Below are 20,641 nucleotides of genomic sequence, written 5' to 3'. Positions count from 1 at the left end.
GAGGCCAAAGTGCTTTTGCGGGCTGTTGCAGCCGAAGATTCATGCCGTCTTGTTGGCTCAGTGGGCCGAAGGACTCTTTGTGAGATTAGGCCACTGGGCCGACTGAACTCACCTGGTGAGAGGCCAATAAGGCCACGAAGTAAGGAAACCCCTCTGGGGTGAAGACACAACACTGCCGGGAGGAGGCGTGAAGGAGCGAACACGTCAAGAAGCTTTGAAACTCTGAATGTCTTGCTCCGATGTGAATATTGGTGTTGAAAGTAACATTGAATGCCCTCCTGCGCAAATGCATCTATCTATAATTCCAGTAATCTCTGTGTGTATGTTTGTATGTTTGTATGTATGTATGTATGTATGTATGTATGTATGTATGTATATTTGTCTGTGACCGCTGTTTCTCGACAACTACCGGTCCGATATACTTTAAACTTGCCAGGTATATTGCTGGGGACCCGAGGATGTGCCTTTTCAAGGTTTCATATTAATCGGAGAAGTACTTACCGAGCTATGTCCAAAAAACGCTTCAACCAATCAGAGAGCAGCGAGCTATCACGTGTGCCGAACGTGGCGATCAGACTCTGCCTCGGACGGCACATTTGAGAGCGTATTCATTTATTTCACGTTGGAAAACTATGTTGCCGTTAAACTATGTTTTAAAACGAATTCAAACTGCGATTAAATTAAAACGATTCATCGTAACTGCGATTTGCGAACTTCCGGACAGTGAAGACTTCACTTCCGGCAGCCAATCACAGAACGCTTTGTTGCGTAGGCGTGGCCGATGTGAGAGCGAGCGGAGCTGAGCGCATGCGCCATTACGGTACGGTTCGTAATTCGATTTCTTCCGGAGAAAATAATAATTTCTCGATTTCTTATGCGCATTATTTCTCCCAATTCAGTCAGAGCGAAGGGCGGAAGCGAAGAGCGTTGTTTTTTTTGTTTACGGGCGTACGGGCGGGGTAGAGCGTACGGGTAGCGTTTTTTTTTTTTTTGGCAAGGAACGGGCACCCACGTACGGGCAATGCCCTAGTAATTAGAATGTTAAGTATTGTGCATAGAGTGTGGATGTGTTTGTTAGATTAGTGATCCGACACACTAGGATAGGGACATGCCAATCTTACTGATACTTTGCTTCTTGGAGTTAAGTGCTTGCAATGTTGTGGGTTCGAGTAAATGGAAGATTTGTGCTGTACGTTAGACAGGGCCATTCCCACGGGCTGCCCCTAGTGGAGGCTCGGGAGAGCCTCGGGAGAAAGGTGGGGGTAGTGTTGCGGAAATGGCCCTTAGTGGTTTATTAAATATAGAATTAGTTCAGGTCCCCTCTTAGATGTATGTTTACCATAGATCGTCTGTACTGGGATGGTAGTTTTGTGTCGGAAGGTGTAGCAGGCTGTTTTGTGTGGTGCATTGGTGGTGTACAAGAGACGGTTCCCTTTTAATTACATCTTGACAATCAAACAAGGTGCAAGTTCCATTAAGACCGGCCTCGGTTGCAATGCCATGATCGAGGCAATGGATTGACGTGAGAAAGCGCGATTGAGCGGGCAAAAACGACAAGCGCCGTCAAAAACCGGAAGCGGCATTTTCGAGGGGTCGCTGAGCACGTGCGAGGGAGGAGGTGGAAAAAAGATGCATGCGCGGATGGCGTGTGGACAGGCCTTCGCGGCGGGTTCCCGCCGGAGAGCTCTCTCCGCGCGTGGTTGAGCGGGAGAAACGGAAAATCGTGCTGATCGCGTGGCCGATAAGGAGAGCGGGTGGCCGCCATTTCGCGACGCTTGATGCGTGGCCGATAAGAGGGCGGGCCGCCATTTGGCAGACTGCAGGCCCAAGCGGGGCGTTCGAATCCGGCGACATCGGCTTGTTACGAGCTGCATTCGCCCTTTTCACATCTTCACCTCTCGTCCATCAACACCACCAAGTACCCCCTGTCTTGTATGAATGTTGTCCAGGCCTAAGGTTTATCTCGTTAGGGTCACCCCGCGAAACCCTTAATTGTAGCTCCCTAGATAAGAGCGGGTTATTACTCATAGTTGAATTATAATGTTATCGTGAACGCCTTGCTTGTTTTGTGTACCCTAATGTTCCCCCATTAAATCTGGTTGATTCGTATGGAAGTTGCCGCACTGCATTCATCTGTGTCGCATTGAAGAGCAATCCGCTCGATTTGTAATTAAAACCAAGCTGGCTACAGGTTGCGGCAGACTTCGCTCGGTCTCTGACAAACCCAACCTGTAGCGACGGGTGTCTCCCCAACTGGCAAGGCACAGGTGTAATTTGGTATCGCGATAGAGGCGCGTAACCCGAGATCTGTGTCGAACCAGCCGGCGTTGCACCCGTGGGACGGCCGTGCCGGGAGGCGCGACCCGTCACCTACAACATTATTATTGTTGTTTTATTTTTTTACAAACAAAATATATCATCCATACTTTAGTTTATTATCGATCCATTGATTTGGAGCTGTCGTCCAACTTCCCTAAGGAAGAATCATAACTCTGAGTCTTAGTAATATCTCATTTAATTTAACCAGCTTCATAAAATTATTCACTCATTCCGTCATTCTACTTCATAAGTCAAGATACATTGAGGTCTACCATTACCATTTCTTGTGTTATCCATTCAACAATTTTGTCTCTACCCAGAACCAATTCCCTGGTACTTATCAAAATATTACTATTCTCTAGGAGTATTTTAAAATCTCCTTTCATAAATCATCCGGCTCATCTTAGTGAGCTCTTCCCCATTTTCACATCTGTCTTTGTTTGTTAAAACATATTATCTACCCCTAATACCCACCCATTCCTACAGCACAATTTTACATTCTGATAAAATCCAAATTTATATGTATCAGAAATTCGTGAGCAGAGAGACTCTCCAAGAGACTCTGCTAAGTCCGTGTAAGATCCCTTACAAATTTGACTAATTTTACTCCCAAAGGCATATCATTACCTTTTAATTTTATGAAGCTCATATCCATAAATAGCTTTGTGTCCTCATGTAAGCATTATCCAAAAATGGAATCCCAAGGTTACTCACAATTTCATACTGTTAATTAATGGCTGCTTGTAACTCAGCACATCAAAAGAGGAGCAATCTTTGCATTTCCATCTGCTTTTTCAATTGAGATAACCTTCATAATCAAATTATGTCTTTTATTTCATGGATATTTTATCCCAACCATATCATGTTATTTATTTCGAGACAGGTATACTGCCGTTTTCAGCAATCTTTTGAAAGTTACACAAACTCATGCATTATGTACACTAGTTTGCATCTGAAGCATTATTTCCATATCGGGGTGGGTGTCATTTCTGTAAAGTTTGTCCATCAATTTTCGTCCATTAATTTTTAGAAACACAGACACAATTTTTTAAACACAGACAATGTCCACATTTGTCCATTAATGTCCACATTTAGAGCAACGTTTTGTCCCACAATAGATTATCCAGTTTTTTTTCCATCTGGTCTATCCTTATTAAAATGTGCAGTTCCCTTTTTACTTCATGGTCAATTATTGCCATATTATTTAACCCAAAATTGATTAAAACACACACTCATATACCATATGAACAATGTCAATTTGTCCCACAAACCCACATTATCATCATCCATGGCGTTCCCCACCAATTGGTAAATCAATTGTTCCCAAAAATTTGTCTTTTATTTCAAGTCTCCATGATGCCCCATAAACACACGTTTGCAGTTGTCAAGTATAGGATTTCTTGAACTATATCCAATAATTAAGTCCAATTTGGGGTCCTTTTACTTCAATTTTCCAGACTTCCCAATATCTTCCCAATATCTTTCACGAGCCTCGATTCAGTATACAAATCTGCATTCAATTTTAATCTCTTCCTTTTCTGGGAATTTTATGGAACTTAAACAATTAAGCATTACATTGCCAATGAACAAAAATGAGTTATTCTTGATCAGAAGAGTTTGCAGCCAAAGGAACCACAGACATTTGCTCATCTTGGTCTAGTTATAGTTATAGGGTTTAGATGTCCATCTAGTCTGTTGAGGCCAATCCTCGTTTTGGGTCTGCAACAACGGAGGCCTGTCCGTTGTCTGAGGTGCGGGTGATTGCTGGTACCCTCGATCTTGTTTTTCCCCGCCAAATTGTCTCCTATTGGAATACGGACAGTTTCTTTTCCAGTGTCCTCGTTCTCCACACCTGAAACACTGATCAGTATCATACTTTGTTCAAGTATTAATTAATTAATCCATGTAGAAGTCCTACTTCTACAGTGCCATAATTATGACGTCATAATTCGACAGGGACAACGCTTTGTCTGATCAGTTTAAAATGTATTGAGCGTGATCTATGCAACAATTATTTGGAGAATATAAATATGATGTCATCGCTCACGTGGTCGGGCAGCCATATTGGATCAAAAAAAAAGAAACGTTCAAAAACAGAAGAGTTGGCTCACACCAAGTTGACTGTGCAGGGTAAGTATTCTATGAATACCATCGAGAATTTAGCGATTCTTCACCATTGGGAGATCGGGCTAAAACCGATATAGCGGGATATCTCACAAAGTTGTGGACGGATTTGAATTAGAGTTCGTGGACACGTTGGGTGTCTGATAAGGACTAATCGATTCGATTTTGGTTGAAGATCTGAATATGAATTCGCATACTATAATTATTTGATTTCTAAAGTGATTCTTCACCATTGTGAGATCGGGACAAAAACGATATGTAGCAGGCTATTCTAAAAAGTTGTGACGGATTTGGATCCCGTTTAGAATATAATGCGGGTATAGGCAACTTGCGACTTCCAATAGTACTGAATTAATGGACGAAATTGATGGACGCAGTCGTGGTCCAATAATACATAATTTATAGCAGGGGTGGATCGAGGCTTTCCAATAAGGGGGAGGAGGGGCCACAACTGATGAGGGCGAAGCTCCAACTCGTGGGCCGAAGGCCCGAAGCCTGTAGCAGGGGGTCTGGCTGGGGATGCTCTCCCAGGAAAATTTGAAAATTATACTGCTTGAGATGCGTTTTCCTGCAATCTGGTGAGAAATATTCATGCCTCAATTTTAGGTATTTTATCCCCATATCTTTTGACTTTAGGGATTGATTTTGAAAAACGGGATTCGAAATTAGATGGAAAACATACACAGTCAGGGAGAAAAAGTACTTGTGCGAGTGATAAAACAAAAAGATTTATTTGGTAGACGTGCTCAGTCAAGAGGGTTTATGAATGATTTATCCAGAGCATCACGTTATGGAAATAATTAATCCACAGTCACTGAAATCCTGTACCCGTGGAACAATACAATCGGACCAGTTTTAAAATCACCACTGATTCATCACCACCGTGGCATTTTTCGGAGCAAACTTTTGAAATATCTAATTAAGATAAGATTGCTGCATGGGCGAGAGCGTGTATCCCGGCCCAGAGGTGACGTGACATTTAGGTAAACGGTATTAGATGGCAGACACTGAAGCACGTGGTTAACTGGTTGGCATCTGCAGTAGATTAGCAATCTGCTGCCCCCACAAAGTTATTCATGCTCGGTTGCCTCAGGCCCTGTAAGTTTGAGGTTAACTGAGGCTAACACCTCTTCTTAGATCTGAAACCCGGGGCCCGCCACAATATAGACAGTTATGAAGATGTCAATTATAAAGGCTGAGGGATTGACCTGCTCTGAAATGACTGGTAACCATGGTGACGACTTTAAAACAACAGAATCCGACTATAACATATAGCACAATAATTATAATGGGAAATGTTTGGAAACAAATGATGAGCGTTCATCATCATCAATGGGATAACAAATGTACTCGAAATAAAATACCGTTTTTATGTCGATTATTCGAACTGACAGCCAACAGAACCCTTAATTGTGATGTCACAAATGGGCGTCACTGTGAGGGTGTGACGTCACAGAGCGATGATTCTTTATCGCATTTGAAACTTTGCTTCAAGATGGCGAGGACGTGTGTCTTTCTTGGTGCTTTGTTTTGCTGTTTCATACTTTACTTCAACCTCGGTTACCTTCTAGAACTTCAGCAGGTGAACTTTAAACAAGTGCGAAGGTTTACGTGAACGTTTTAACCGGTTTAAAAGTGCGGTTAGAGAACCTTCCTGTGGATGGTGAAATATGCAGCTGCTCATTTCCACCTCGCTGAAGCTGAGTATTCCGAACCGACTTCGTCGTGTGTGTGTGTGTGTGTGTGTGTGTGTGTGTGTGTGTGTGTGTGTGTGTGTGTGTGTGTGTGTGTGTGTGTGTGTGTGTGTGTCCGTTTTCACCACCAATTGGTCCAAATAATTTTTCCTGTTCCAATATGTTTTTTGCATCCATCTCTCTCATATAGAAACTTCAAGGATATTACGTAAACATCTCCGAGAGCCTCGTAAACCTTATTCCCTTTCAGGTATAGACATACTCACGGTCCAACTAGGCCTGACACGATGACCTCGATGTCCGCACGCTCACTTCAAACATGTCTCGTCTGTGCCTGAATCCCGACCCAGCTATAACTTGCAACCACGATTCTCAACTCTGTGTTTGCTTTAAAATATTGTGTCCCAAACTCGTCTCTCGCCTGAATCCCAATAGCTCGCCCAGTCTTCGCGAGGACACCGTGGGGTCTTTAACGTCCACAAACGAATGTCGGGAGACGGGACACCCGGCTTAACGTCCGTCTGAGGAATGTCAAACACATCATGAGGAACCGCAAACAAATTATGAATCACCTTCCCTGTGAAACACCAGGATGGCATTTTATAGCGGCGTCAGGAATCGAACCCAGGCGAGACAGTTGTTGTTAGCCTCCCCTCACAACCCGGTAGGAACATGGGGCTCCTCATCCCAGGGTTGTGGGTTCGAGCCCCACGTTGGGCGGGTTTATTTATGTTTGAGCAAAACGCGGGATTATGAAACAATTGGTTCCCTTGTGTCCACATGTTTGTCCCTGTGGGTGTAAATGTCAGTTTGTGATCGAGGAGCGATTCGATTTCAATTGATTTGAATGTTTTATCTTAAACTGTATCGATGTCCATGACGTCATCACAGTGGTGACGTAATCAACGGCAAGTTTTTCTCGCAACGCCACCGATAATATAATTTATGCACATCTCACTTCAGACTCGTCAGAAAACGAATTTGAAGAAGATTTTTCTGATCCAAATCTTATAATAGCGCAAACGTCTATGGTGATGTGGTGGAAAGTCTTCCCAGAAGAGTGGAGGCTGTTATGGCAGCAAAGGGCGGGGAGTGAGGAAGGGGGGGGGGGGGGGGGGTTAGGCCGCTTAATAGTAAGCCGCTTGATAAGCAATAGAAAACTGTTTGGTCAGCAATAGTAAGCCACCTGGAAAGCGATAGTAAGCTGCTTCGTAAGCGATAGTAAGCTGCTTGGGAGGAAATAGTAAGCCGCTTGGTACGTGATAGCCAATTGGTAAGTGATAGAAAGCCAATTGGTAAGCGATAGTAAGCCCCCTAGTAAGCGATAGTAAGCCACTCGTTAAGCGATAGTCAGCCACTTGGTAAGCGATAGTAAGCCCCTTAGTAAGCGATAGAAAGCCAATTAGTACGTGATAGTACGCCACTTGGTAGGTGATTGTAAGCCACTCGTTAAGCGATAGTAAGCCACTGGGTAAGCGATAGTAAGCCACTTGGTAACAGAGCACACACCTGTTTATTTGTTGTTGTCCTGGGGTTATTTACAGATTTAATGGTTGAAAAACATCAGGAATTACTTTCTGATCAATGAACATCCGTTGCCATAGCGATGAAATGACGACGGAATGAATTATTTAATGGCAATGAGAATGTTGCCTGATTCGTTCAATTGAAGGATATATGATGAAAATTATAGATGAAAACAGCCGTTTATTATTTAAAGTGTTCATCCAGTAAATGTTAATTATTTTAATTGTGAATTATCTTTTTTTAATGTATAATTTTCACCATTATCATGAAACTGTTCAGAGCTAGTTATGCATTGCTCGCCGTGTCCGCTCTGTCTCCATGGTTACAATTGTTCTCGCTGGTACATATTTGAACGCACAATCGCTGTTCCTCTCATTGTTCGTGAGAAGAGAAACATGAAGGTTGTATCTTGTCTCATCGCGCTCTTTTTGCTCGTACTATCAACATTTACCATCTTTCACCCCATTTCCCACCATGCACCGGGTGACATCTTCAAACAGGTGAGTTGTAAACGGACGGTTTCTTCATGTATTTCCTCGGACATTTATCGACCGAGTTCTCCGTCCAATGTTGGAGATTAAATGAATGGGGTGTTCATGTAACGGAGGCTTCGTGGGACAAATAACGTCCTCCTGCGTCAAAGTTCCTCTCGCGTCCTTCAGGTGTTCAAGTACCGAGAAGGTTCCGTCTTTCCGACTCGTTCCGAAAATCCGAGAAGGTTTTTCTTCAAAAACGAAACTCCACAAAATGTCCGCTTTGTCCGGTGGTCGTTGCGTGTTACCTGGACGTATTCGGTGTCTGCATTTGCGACGTGTCGACGTCATGGCGTCGTGCCGTAACGCATTCAAATTTTGCGTCCTTCTCTCGAGGTTTGAACGGTTCGTTTCGTGCGGTGGAACCTTCCAGAAGTTCACGGTCTCACGTCTCGCGTTTGGTTGTTGCGAGGACGTTATGAGGTGAAGAACAGGTTTTCGTATTCGGTGTCCGCATTAAAACTGATATCGACAAAATGCTCACCTGAGTGTCTCTTCGCCCTCAACATTGATCACAATTTCAGTGAAATATCGTTGATTAATTCCCCATTCTTGTTTTCTTGTGTCCATAACACAGGAACTTGTTCCTCGGAAGATTGTGGAGTTATTCAACTCTGATTGGAAGGAAGTTCACAACTTCTTTCCGACTTCCACTCTGAAGGTGTGATCGCGCACACACCACTCCAGAAACACGCACACTTCAGTCCCAGAGGGTGTAAATGATACCAGGACAGACACGTGTATATATATATCACTGTCCACACTTTCCAACAGACGAGGATGAACACATATGTGACGAGTCGTTCCACACAGCGAGCTTCTTCATTCCTTGCTTATTCATTCTTAAATTTATTCTTTCCTGTTTCGTTCGATTACAAAGAAAAAGGTTTCCCTTGTCAAGCGGCACGATGGCCACAGGTACACACACTCGGTGGTCTCTGAGCTATCTCGCCTGGGTTCGAATCCCGACCGAGTCATCCTGGTGTTTCACAGGTATGGTGATTCATGAATGTGTGTGCCGTCCCTTGGATGGACATTAAGCCGGGTGTCCCATCTGCTAGCATTATTTGGTGGACGATAAATATCTCAGGGTGTCCTTAGCCAAGAGTAGGCGAGCGATCACCGGCATCCTGGACAAATGACAAATTGTTGCCATGACTGAATGTTGGGAAAGGCAATGGCAAACCACCCAGTGCCACAGTTCTCAATCAGCCACAGAACAGACCAAATCTTCTCAATCTGTTTCTCCATTTTTTCATTCACCGTTGTTATCCTTTCTAATACTCTACTCTCTTGATGGTGTGCACTTCTGGTGTGGATGGTGTGCACATCTGGTGTGGATGGTGTGCACATCTGGTGTGGATGGTGTGCACATCTGCAAATGCAATACAATACAAATGCAATACAAATGCAGAATATGCAAATAACAATGCGCAGTATTACACAAGATGAGAACGCAATAGAGAACAGCACCATACAAGAGTTGTCTATCTCCCTTTCCCAAAAACGTTCAATTGTGACACAGAATAGAACGAAACTGGAGACCGAGAAAAAGGATCACATGAGTTTATAATTGATATTCTACTGAATTGAATCGGGCTGGTGGTTTGATAATTCGCTTCGGGCGGCCCGTCACCACCCGATCAATCGTTGGAGTCCTCTGAGGGCAGTTCGTAATTTCCTGGTCCATTGTGGGAGTCTCCGGTGGGTGGTTCACTATCGCCCTGTCCGACGCCGGAGTCCCCTCCAGCTGGTCCATCATCACCCGAACCGTCAAGGGGGCAGAAATAGGCAGTGACCGTGGAGGTGTGGCGGTGGTCTGCACATGTGGTTGGTTAGCGACTCTCGCGGGTGGTGTCATCGCGGTGGTGGAGCGGAGTGTCTGTGAAGGTAAGCCCGGCGCAATGACATGTTGGGGTTCACCCTTCTGGGGAGTGGTAACAGGATTGAGACAGACTCTTGGAGCGGCGATGGGTTGGGTACCAGACATTAAGTATTTCGGTACGATTGGCATAACACTTGGCATAACGGTTGGCAGCATGCCACTTTTGCCAGTCGTAGTGGGAGTTGTCATGCTGAAAGGCGTAAAACGTCGCAGGAACTTACGATTCCGGAGAGTGATTCTTCCGGAGCCATCCACCTTGACAACGTATTGATCGAATTGTTTTACCTCAATCACGGTTCCGGTCCGGTCCCATTTTCGTGGTTCCAGGCCGGTCTGGTTCTGGATCCGGACATGGTCCCCGACGGCCAGTGGAGGTAGTTTTGTCGTGTGTTCAGAGAGTCTTTCGATCTCCCTGGCATGCCGAATGCGCAAAGCTTCCTCACGATTGTTGCGTGTTTCCCGCCAGGTGTCCGATGGCAAGTATCTGCCTGGGATGATGGGTATGAAGTCCTTGACTGGCCTCTTGAAGATGATCATGGCTGGAGACAACCTAGTGTCCTGATCCGGTGCATTCCGGTACTGGAGTATTGCACGTTGGAACCGATCAGTGTCTAGTTCACCATTGGAACCAGTGTTATCGGTGATCAATCTTTTCGATGTTTTGACTGCGATCTCGGCACGACAGTTGCTGTGTGGGAAGGCAGTGGATGACAACCGATGGTTAACGCCCCACCGACGCAAGAAGTCTTGGGTGTCATGTGCCGTGAATTCTGGCCCACAGTCAGATGCCAATTCGTCGGGGATACCATAAGTGGCGAAGTTCGACCGCAGACATTTCACTAGGCCTTGTGCCCCGCCAGTTGTTAGCTGAATGATTGGCCAATTAGAGTAACGATCAACGGTGACCAAATAACTCCGACCCTTGTGATGAAAGTAATCTGAACAAACGTACTGGAAAGGGTAGGCAGGTTCAGCTGAGGCTGTAGGTGGAGCGCTTGGTTGCGATGGGGCCATCCGATTGCAGTGTGAGCAGCGATCGCGCATCTCATGAATCTGGGGAGTGATTCCAGGCCAAAAGATCGAGCTGCTGGCCCGGGTGGTCATAGCCGTGACTCCTTGGTGAGCAGCATGAAGATTCTCAAGGACAAGCTTCCGTAGCTTCGGTGGGATGATAATCCTCCCCTTGTAGACCACTATGCCATCAATAGTGTAGAGGTGTTCACGGAAGGGAAAGTATTCCAAAATGGACACAGGGAAATCGTCCCGACTGGCAGGTAGACCCTGCTCAATAGAATTGAGTAACTGCAGCATCTGAGTGTCACTTGCTGTTTCGTCCCGAACATCGTCCCAAGTGACGGACCGCACAGAATCGAGTGTCTTGATGGCTGCCATAGAAATAGCCATTTCCATGCCAGTGTCGTCATCTGTTGTCCACAGCCCAGTCAAGGTGTGCTGTCTTAGTGTAGTCGATGTGGCCACATCCATAATGGAGGAAATGTCATCCACCAGTGGCAGTCGTTCCGATGGTCTGGCACCCGACGGATGTCGTGAAATCGCATCTGGTACGCAGTGTCGTTTTCCCGGGATGTGGATAATTCGGAAACGATATGCTAGGGTCCTTTCTTTCAAGTTGGCAAGCCGCGTGTTATGGATGTCCTCTAATCGTCTGTCACCAAGAAGCTTGATTAAGGGCTTGTGATCGACGGCAATAATCAGGTTCTTGCATCCCAACACAAAATACTTTACTTTTTCCAGGCTGTCGGCCACTGCTAGAGCTTCACCCTCTATCGGAGCATAGCGCGACTCCGCTGCATGGGTGAAGCGGCCTCCAGCAAGGGTGATTTTCCAGCCATCGGGGCAGCACTGTGGGGTTTCACCAGGGCATCTGCAGTGTTTTTGGAGGAGCCAGAAGCCAATCCCATCCTTCGACCAGTCAGTTGCGAGACATGTTGTCCGTTCCTTGTCAAAGATCCGGACCCCATTTGCGACTTCAGATATGATGAGTCGTTTTGATTCTTCGAATAGGGATTGTAGTGTTGCATCCCAGTAGAAGGGGGTGCATGGTTTTAGGAGGTCCCGAAAAGGTCGCATCCTCTCGGTCATGCTGAAGCAGTATGTTACCTGATTGACTAGCCCAAACCAGGAGCGAATGTCAGTAATTGTTTTTGGTGTGGGGAAGTCCTGTATCGCTTGGAGATACCTTTGGCATGGTCGTACACTGTCCATGGTGATCTCGAATCCAGCGAATTCGACCGTGTCCTGACCAAAATGGAATTTCGTCGGATTTTGCGTAATCCCATTACGGCCGCACAGGTCGAGCCAGTTGCATGCCTGAAAAAAGCTCTCTTCCAATGTGTCGCTCCACATGATGGTATCATCAATACATTTGGACTTGTTTTTGAAGTCCGATACAATTTCGTCAAATCGTCTGGAGTATCCATCACCTGAAGCGATGTAACCTTGGGGAGTGGTGCAGTAACGGTATCGGCCCCATGGTGTGATGAACGTTGTCAGATGGCGGTCACATTCTCTGATTGGAACGCTGTGATAGCCATTCCAGGCGTCTGTTACCGTCTTTTTGGTGTTATGTGGCACCGCCATTGCTTGATGGAAGGGTGACTGGGTGTGGTGGGTCTCACGTGTGCAGTGCGCATTCAGTGGTTGCAGATCAACTGTCCTCCGTGGGGTCCCATCCTTCTTTGGACAGACGACCATTCTGCTGCACCATGTCACTGGTTCACCAATTGGCACCGGTTCCAGAACCCCTAACCTGATGTCGCGATCGATACCAGCCTTGACTTCTGCCTGCCAGTGTAAGGGGACAGGCACTGGGGTGTGCACCGCTTTTGGTGTTGCCTCGGGGTCAACCATCAGTGTGAGAGGCGGACCTTCCATGTGGGGTAGTGGCTGGTGTTCGCAGACATTGAATGTGCTGCTTTTGTAGTACTCCAGTAGCCATTTCTCCAGCCTCTCTCGGTTCTCGTCAGTGGCCGGAAATGGGATAGATGTAGGCAGTGTAGGGGGAAGCGATCTTTCCGGGCAGTTACAATTTGCATCGATAACTGCTGCCACTGCAGCACCAACTGTGTTGGATTCGCCAATGGTTGGGAAGCTACTAGACACGAGGCCTAGATCGACGCATGCTTCACGACTGAGATACATGTTCCGTGTGTCAGGTGAGATGTAGCAGATTTGTCGGGTTTCAATAATGTCGCCATTGGCTGTGCGACCAGACAGGTGTAGGAGCATGGCGCCGATAATCCGGACCCTTCCACTGTTAACAGCATTCATCTTCAGGTTGACAGGTAACAGGTCTTCATTACGCAGCCCGAGTTTGTGGAAAATATTAAGTCCTGTGAGGCAGCTTTGACAGCCAGTGTCGGCCATGGCCTGGAGCCTGGCCGATTTTGGTCGGGATGACAGTGGCTGGCCGAAATGGTCATAAGATTCCTTATCGATCCGTGCTATGAGTTTTATGTACGGCTGTGGTTGAGACTTCTTCTTGGTCCAGCCAGAGAGGTGGTCAAATATATGGTGGTCGAGGTGTAGTGGAGTTGACAAGGTGGCCATGGCCCTTTTAATTTGCGGCTTCCAAATGGCCGTTTCTCGTTCCGTGACAGAGCAGAGGAGATCGTGGACCTGGCTGCTTTCTTCCACATCATGAGCATCCATTGATTTGTCCGTAGGTTTGTTGTCCGCCTTTTTCGTGCCTCCCCGGCAGACATGTGCAAAATGGCCGCGAGTGGCGCATTTACTGCATGTTTTCCCGTAGGCATTGCAGAATTGACGCCTTTGGTCGATGTTCGGCTGTTTGCCATGACCAGTTTTGCCGCAATAACTACAAATGGCCGCCTGCTTGTCGGTAGTGATCAGGGCTCTTTTGTTCTTCCAGTTTTTGTATTGGCTTGCGCCATGAGCGCCTTCACTATCGAGCAAGGCATTCTGGGAACGTTTCCCTGCTTCCTTGGCCTCGACGAAAATGAGAACTTCCTCCAAGCTCATGTTCTGATTTTGATCGCCGAGAATGTCCTGTTGTATATCTTGATCGGCGAGTCCCCGACATAGGACGTCGCGAACCATGTCCTTGGTGTAGTTGACATCAGTAGGGGGATTGCATGAGCATACAACAGAAAACTTGCAGATCTCAGCTTGACCAGCCAGACGGGCTGCGTAGGTACGAATTGGTTCTTCTCGGTCCTGTCGCATGTTGTGGAGGTTTACGCGAGACACCATGGTATTCTCCTCTCGGACAGCAAGGGACCGAATGGCTTGTAGTATAGCTGCCTCGTCCTTGATTTCAATGCGTGGGTTGCTGCGGTGGAGGTCACGTCGTAGGTTATCATCACAACATTCAAGGAGTTGAACGCGAACATCATTGCCGATTATCTGGGTCGCTGCCTTGTAACCATCCCATCTTCTGGTGAAATATTGCCAATCTTCGCTGGTACCGCCGGTTTGGATACGAGGACGGCTGACTTTGTCCGGTTTGGCTGGTGCAATGGACGTGTGAGTCATGGCGTGGATGGAGAGCTGGATAGCAGCAACGGCATTGTCAGTGCTGTCAGTAACGTAGACACAGCTCGGGAAGGGGCAGACTGCAGCAGGCATCTTCAGATGAGTTGATTGTTCATAAACAAGGATGTATCAATTGAATGCAGATTTATTAGCAACAACGATGAACAATCAATCTGCAAGACAAAGAAAGCGATGGTAGATATTAGAATAAGATAATAGATACAGAATATGCAAATAACAATGCGCAGTATTACACAAGATGAGAACGCAATAGAGAACAGCACCATACAAGAGTTGTCTAGTGTGGATGGTGTGCGCATCGGGTGTGGATGGTGTGCACATCTGATGTGGATGGGGTGCACATCTGGTGTGGATGGTGTGCACATCTGGTGTGGATGGTGTGCACATCTGGTGTGGATGGGGTGCATATCTGGTGTGGATTGTGTGCACATCTGGTGTGCATGGTGTGCACATCTGGTGTGAATGGTGTGCACATCTGGTGTGGATGGTGTGTGCATCTGGTGTGAATGGTGTGCGCATCTGGTGTGGATGGTGTGCACATCTGGTGTGAATGGTGTGCACATCTGGTGTGGATGGTGTGCACATCTGGTGTGGATGGTGTGCACATCTAGTGTGAATGGTGTGCACATCTGGTGTGGGTTGTGTGCACATCTGGTGTGGATGGTATGCACATCTGGTGTGGATGGTGTGTGCATCTGGTGTGGATGGTGTGCACATCTGGTGTGAATGGTGTTCACATCTGGTGTGGATGGTGTGCACATCTGGTGTGGATGGTGTGCACATCTAGTGTGAATGGTGTGCACATCTGGTGTGGGTTGTGTGCACATCTGGTGTGGATGGTTTGCACATCTGGTGTGGATGGTGTGCGCATCTGGTGTGAATGGTGTGCGCATCTGGTGTGGATGGTGTGCACATCTGGTGTGAATGGTGTGCACATCTGGTGTGGGTTGTGTGCACATCTGGTGTGAATGGTGTGCACATCTGGTGTGGATGGTGTGCGCATCTGGTGTGAATGGTGTGCGCATCTGGTGTGGATGGTGTGCACATCTGGTGTGAATGGTGTGCACATCTGGTGTGGATGGTGTGCACATCTGGTGTGGATGGTGTGCACATCTAGTGTGAATGGTGTGCACATCTGGTGTGGGTTGTGTGCACATCTGGTGTGGATGGTGTGCACATCTAGTGTGAATGGTGTGCCAACATTTCTCATTTTTCTTCTTCCAGTTCTTTCAAAGTTCTCCATTCTGTCACGACCGATGTGTTTGTTCTTGTCACTTGCTCTGTGCACCTCAAATTAAACACCCATCAGTGTGAACCTTTACTCACTCATTACACTTCGTTTGGTCTTGGTTTCTGCGACATGTTTTTAAGTTAAATCGATCCTGTCTCATTGTATGGTTATTCAAACGCGTTGCAAGATCTTAAATAATTAATCAATAAATGTAATCTCCATTTTGAGCTGGTGCAGAGAAAGAGCTCGTATCAGAAAACGGACACATGACGCTTCACGCACGATGGGCGCAGGTTTGGAGCGACCTCTCCCTTTGGATACAAAATGGCTTCTAATTCCAAATTGTCACTCCTAGTACAGAGAGACCCAAGACATGTCCCCCTTTCCACCTTTTCGAGTATCCTCCACTCCTGCACAAGGGAGCGAATGGAAGAGTTTTATTTGGTCGGAGGAGAAAATTGAAATCGCTGTGATATATCGGATTGAGGCCTTTGGGTTGAGAGGGATAGGGTGAGGACCTGGGTTTTGGAGGTGGAGGTTGAGGACTTGGGGTGGGCATGCAGAGGTTGTGCTCTTTGGGTTTAGAGGGGAAGGGTGAGGACCTGGGGTTTGGAGGTGGCGGTTGAGGACTTGGGGTGGACAGGCAGAGGTTTAGCTCTTTGGGGTGAGAAGGGAAGGGTGAGGACCTGGGGTTTGGAGGTGGAGGTTGAGGACTTGGGGTGGGCAGGCAGAGGTTGAGCTCTTTGGGTTGAAGGGGAAGGGTGAGGATCTGGGGATTGGAGGTGGAGGTTGAGGCCTTGGAGTGGGCAGGCAGAGGTTGAGCTCTTTGTGCTTGTGAGGGGAAGGGTGAGGCCCTGGGGTTTGGAGGTGGAGGTTGAGGACTTGGGGTGGACAGGCAGAGGTTGAGCTCTTTGTGCTTGTGAGGGGAAGGGTGAGGACCTGGGGGTTTGGAGATGGAGGTTGAGGACTTGGGGTGGACCGGCAGAGATTGAGCTCTTTGTGCTTGTGAGGGGAAGGGTGAGGACCTGGGGTTGGGAGGTGGAGGTTGAGGACTTGGGGTGGACAGGCAGAGGTTGAGCTCTTTGTGCTTGTGAGGGGTGTGGCAGAGTTGAGGAGTTGAAGTCATATTTTACATGATGTGGAAATTACACGGGTCCCTGCTCCTGACTAATATTGTGAGTTTGGTGTATAATTACTGGATAATGCTGCGGGTTTTGTGTTTAATCATTCAGAAGTGTTGGTGTGTTTGATGTGAAATAAATTCAACAAGTGATGTACCTGTTTGTTTCCTACAGAACGTTTGGGGATTTACTTTTTCCATCTTCCTTCAAATCTCCAACAAACTTCCACACCAACTACGTTTTATCAAGGTACGGAAGCATTCATTCCTCCACAAACACTTTCCTGAGAATGAAGAGAAATCTGTTCTTAGTTTGAATGTTTGACGTTATAATCTGTTCAGACCTGTGGTGGTTGATGCTGGAATCCCAGGTGGGAGCACGCCACCCTCTGTCGTTCTTTATTTCAGTGAAATAACTGATTGTCCATGTTTGATGTTCTTGTGTCTCTCACATAGAATCCCATTCTTGAGAAACCACAGGGATTTTTAGGATCTTTGTGGGCAAACATTGCCAGCATCTTACCCACTTCTTTCCTGAAGGTAATCAAACACTTCCTTCCAGAAACCACAACACACATTAATTGCATGGATTGCTTCACTCCTGAAACACGTGTACGGTACTTTAATCTCCTGGGATGTATCTGCACACCCGGACACATATATGCACATACCGTCCCACAAAATTCGATACCCTAACATGTCCAAACTACATATCAGGCCTACCCATCCACTTGGAAACCAGGCACCTCCTCATCCTACAAATAAACATACTCAACTGCTGAGGGCCAAACAACCCACACTAGTTGCAACCAGATTAGTGTCATACCTATGTGTAGTTGGAGATAGTCGTGGCCAAACATATTGGCACCCTTGCACTTTTTTCAAATAATGCACCATTTCTTCCAGGAAATTGTTGAAATTTACAAATCTTTTGGTGTTAACATTTGTATTTCTTTGGTTTGCAGTGGAACAAAACAAAAAAAGCTTAAAACATTTCTAAATGTTAGCTTATTCCACACAGAAATCATAAAATGGCCCGGACAATATTATTGGCACCTTTTAGAAGTTGTTAGAAATCTTTAGATTTCAAGCAGGTGATTCTCCTTTACTTTGGAATTGAGCTCACCCGTGGTGAGTTGCAGGTGCCTACAATATAAAAATCACTCATTCATCCAGATTGAATGGAGAAAATGAGTCATTCTGCTGTTTTGTGTCACTGTGTGCACCGCAATGATCATGGAGAAAATAAAGAAAACGAGAGAATTATCTGAGGTCAGAAGCAAGAAAATAAAAAATTAACTTTTACCAAAATTCGTGACATCAACAAATATTTAAATCCGGATGTGGAGTAGTTCCGTACGGTTGGGTGAATACAATTACGAATTCAAAATTGTAATTGTCTTTCCTCAATTCCAATCGTCATTCCAATCATAAATTGATACTTTTTAAAAATTCTGTTTTAAAAGATGATTGTTTTGAGATATTATCAAACCAGCTCATTGTCGTCATCTGTCCACTTCCGGATTTGCGGCAGGTTCGTCTCGAGTTAATTTCAAAATCATAATTTTATTGAGGAATTTATGAAACCTCCTACCTACCTGACAACATCCGCTGGGACCCAAAAACGTTCCACAGGAGGTTTGGCGGGTCTAGCGACAAAACTGAGGGAGTAGTTTGGGGACAGAGACGGACGGACACTCCTGTTTTATAATAAAGATTCCGCCCCACAAAAGCAGATACCCAAACATGTCCACACCAAATATCAGGCCTACACATGCATTTGGAAACCAGGGAACAAAAATGGAGTCGCCAAAATTTGGGTTTTTATTCTCAACATGATGGGGTCGGCAAAACCAAACCAACCGCAAGGCCACACTGCATGCCAAATGCCTGTCGATCAGCATGACTTCCGGCACCACCTGCGTGGCGTTGTACCTCAACAAAGCTGCCATCCTTGGCTTGGTTCTCATTCCCATAGAGATGCAAAGTGAAATGGCATTGGGATTTGTGGATCTTGAGAAGGCCGATGACCCTGTCCTGAGAGAGATGGTACTGGCGGCACTGAGATGGATGGGAGTGCTGGAAGCAGAAGCTAGTTTGGTGGAAGGGATGCACAAGGAAAAGAAAGGAAGAGTTCTAGTTTGTCATCGGACGCCAGAGTTGCCCAATGGTCGCATCCTGGGTGAAGGGTGGGGTGGTCAGGTAACGGGGTACTATATTGACGGTGCGTTGTGTACGGACTCACTGCCTCATACAGACCAATTATAATACTCTCTTGTCCCTTCTGGGAAAGCCAAGGCTAAAATTTGTTCGACAAATTGATGAAATGTTTCAGAAGTTTGGAGGAATCCAAATCAGAGGACCAAGTTTATGATGTCATTGAAAAATCATGAGGACTAATATTTGGTGTTTGCTGTAAATTACTGAATAATGTCGAGGGTTTGGTGTGGAATAATGTTGAAGTGTTGGTGCGGTGTACCTGTGTGTGGCCTACAGAACGTTTGGGGATTTACTTTTTCCATCTTCCTCAAAATCTCCAACAAACTTCCACCACAACTACGTTTTATCAAGGTGCGGAAGCATTCATTCCTCCACAAACACTTTCCTGAGAATGAAGAGAAATCTGTTCTTGGTTTGAATGTTTGACGTTACAATCTGTTCAGACCTGTGGTGGTTGATGCTGGAATCCCAGGTGGGAGCACGTCACCCTCTGTCGTTCTTTATTTCAGTGAAATAACTGATTGTCCATGTTTGATGTTCTTGTGTCTCTCACATAGAATCCCATCCTTGAGAAACCACAGGGATTTTTAGGATCTTTGTGGGCAAACATTGGCAACATCTTACCCACTTCTTTCCTGAAGGTAATCAAACGCTTCCTTCCAGAAACCACAACACACATGAATTGCATGGATTGCTTCACTCCTGAAACACGTGTACGGTACTTTAATCTCCTGGGATGTATCTGCACACCCAGACACATATATGCATATACCGTCCCACAAAATTAGATACCCAAACATGTCCAAACTACATATCAGGCCTACCCATCCACTTGGAAACCAGGCACCTCCTCCCACCTCATCACCTCATGCCCCACAAGCACACATCCTCAAATGTTGAAGGAAAAACTACATGCAATAGTTGTGACTCGGCCCTAGTTTGGGTGTAGTGGTGCTCACCTCCTCTCATTTGTTCCTCTTTTTTTTCTGCCTATGGAACCAACTTCCACATTCTCTTTAATCTCATTCTTTCCTCCAGTTCATCAGGACAGTTTAAGCTCCGCAAAGTTGAAAAAAACGTTCACCATCGGTTGAGTTATTGTGCTTCATGTGTTTCATGGCCAAATTAATCAGGGGCAAAGGTTTTCCCAAAGCTTGGATGTGTCAAAACGTTGGACACTTTGTCGTGGGAGCGATGTTATAACAAAACAGGTTAAAGGCAAAACACACCTGTATGAATTGCTGAATACAGCAAGGTTCAGAGGAGAGATGAACTTTGCAACCATTTTGTATTCAGATTTAGTGAATTATCTCAGGACATTGGGGGGTAGGGGTGGTGTAGATGGGGAGAGTAATGGGGGAGAGAGGGGAGGGAATGAGAGGAGGGAGTGTGGGAAAGAGAGGGGAGAGGGGGATAGGGAGGGATAAGAAGTTTCCTTCTGTATCCACCCTG

Source organism: Myxine glutinosa, chromosome 14, assembly GCF_964187855.1.
Source record: "Myxine glutinosa chromosome 14, kmMyxGlut1.1, whole genome shotgun sequence".
Lineage (NCBI taxonomy): Eukaryota > Metazoa > Chordata > Myxini > Myxiniformes > Myxinidae > Myxine > Myxine glutinosa.
This window is presented reverse-complemented; position numbering follows the sequence as displayed.